The sequence below is a fragment of the Otolemur garnettii genome, unplaced genomic scaffold, assembly GCF_000181295.1.
Source record: "Otolemur garnettii isolate 467f Iridium unplaced genomic scaffold, OtoGar3 scaffold00237, whole genome shotgun sequence".
Classification (NCBI taxonomy): domain Eukaryota; kingdom Metazoa; phylum Chordata; class Mammalia; order Primates; family Galagidae; genus Otolemur; species Otolemur garnettii.
The window spans coordinates 1,573,770-1,576,271 of NW_003852632.1; positions in this window are offsets into that span (position 1 = coordinate 1,573,770).

Genomic DNA, 2,502 nt, shown 5'->3' on the forward strand with positions numbered 1-2,502 from the left:
CCAACATCTGTAGTTTGGGGATTTTGTGATGTGGGCTAATCTTACTGGAGTTAGATGATATCTCAAAGTGTTTTTTTTTTCCTTTAGTTTCCTTTTCTTTTTCAAATTTCTAAGGGGAAAATTGAGATCATTGCTTTCAGACTTTTCTTCTTTTCTACCCATGAGCATTTAATATTATAAATTAAAGTAAGTACTGTTTTAGCAGTATTCCACAATTTTTAAAATATTATACTTTTGCTTTCATTCAGTTCAAAATACTTTCTTTTTTCTCTTTTGATGCAAGGGTTATTAATAAGTATTAGTTTTTAAATATTTTGGGATTTTTCAGATACCCTTTTGTTAGTTACTTCTTATTTAATTCCACTGTGATTATGAAACATACTTTGTATGATTTCAATCTTTTTAAATGTATTAAAACATTTTTGTGGTTAAAATTTTTTTATCTCAGTAAATATTTTGTGTATATTTTAAACAAATGCATATTCAAATTGATTGATAATATTGTTCAAGTCTTCTATAGCCTGACATATTTTCTGTCTACATTCACTATCAAATATTGAAAGTAGGGTTTTGAAATCTCTGACCATAATTGTGGATATGGCTTTACTTCCCTGCAGTTGTATTCATTTTTTTCCTTCATGTATTTTAAGTGCATAAACATTTAAAGTTGTTATGTAGTCTTCATGAGGGTACTCCATTATCATGAAATGACCGTTAGCCATGATAATATTATTTCCTTTGAAGTCTTTTTTGATATTAATATAACCACTTTAGTTTTCCTTTGATTGGTGTTATTGTGGTTTTTTAAAAAATCTTTTTATTTCTTTAATTTTAAACCTATTACCTTTATATTTAAATTGTGCTTCTTTTATGTGGTATATAGTTGAGTCTTGTTTTTTAATCCAATCTGACATTTGCTTATGAATTGGAATGTTTAGATAAGTATAATTTATGTGATCATTAATATGGTTATGTTTAAGTCTATTGTCAGGCCATTTGTTTTGAATTTGCTCCATCTGTTCTTTACTTCCTTTTCTATTACTTTCTCCTTTCTTTTACATTGAGTATTTTATGTGATTCTAAATGATTTTTTTTTGTAATCTTATATTTTCTTTTATTGGTTTGTTACTCACAACTTATTGTTTTGTTATTTTAGTAGCTGCTTTAGAGTTTATACTATACAGCCTGTGTATCTCTTATCTGGAATACTTGGGAACAGAATTCATTTGGCTTTCTAATTTTTATGAATTTTGAATATTTGCATTATACTTACTGGTTGAGCAACCTAAATTTGAAAATCTAAAATCTGAACTGTTCAAATGTGCATTTCCTCTGAGTATCATGTCATTCAAAAAGTTTTGAATTTTGGAACATTTCATATTTTGGATTTTGAATGCTCAGCTTGTATATCTTTAACTTATCACATTCTATTTTCAACTTCTTTTTAACATATTGCATGTTGTTCAAGACCCTTCCATTTCTCCTTTCCAGGTCTATCTGATAATGTTATACTTTCCTATATATTTAAAATCCATGTTACAATCTTGTTATTTTGGTTGAAGCAGCCAATTATTTAAAAACATACATAACTATTTTTTAAGTATCTTATATATTTATTCAATTAATTACCATTTCCATTTTTATTCTTTTCTGTGGATTCATATTTCTAATATAATTTTCCTTCTTCTTGAAGGATCTTAATATTTGTTGTAGTACAGTATTGTTCTAAATGTTTTCATTTTGTATTTGGTTTGGAAAGATGTTTTTGTTGAGTCCCGTGTTATAGGTTGAGAGGTACTTTTTCCTCCCTTATTTTGCTTTGCAGTCTTCTTGCTTTCATTATTTGTGATGAGAAATCTGCTGTCATCCTTATCTTCTTTTTGGTATTGTGACATATCTTTTTTTTCCTGTACAATGTTAAGATTTTCTCTTTATTACTCACTTTGAGCAATTTGATTGTGAATTGCCTTGGTGTAGTTATCTTCATGTTTCTTGTGCTTGAATTCACTGATTTTCTTAGATATGCAGGTTATCATCATATTTAGAAAATTCCTCGTTATTATTTTTTTTGGTAATAATGAATATGCTTTATTTTGTAAACAGATATTTTCTCGAACGTTTATTGACTGTGTTTCAAAATATAGACATCTCATAGAAGCATACAGTAGAAAGGTAGTTACCAGAGAAGGGAGCAGGAGGGTAGGGTGGGATTTGGGAGATACTGGCTGAAGGATACAAAATTTCAGTTAGATAGGAAGAATAAATCCAAGAGGTCTATTGTGCAGTATGGTGGCTATAGTTAATAACAATGTATTCTTGGGTCCCTAAGAATAAATCCAAGAGGTCTATTGTGCAGTATGGTGGCTATAGTTAATAACAATTGTATTCTTGGGTCCCTAAGAGTGTACATTTTGAGTATTCTCAATATAAAAAGTATGTGAAGTATAATGCATCTTAACTTGATTTAGCCATTCCACAATGTATACATATTTCAAAATATTA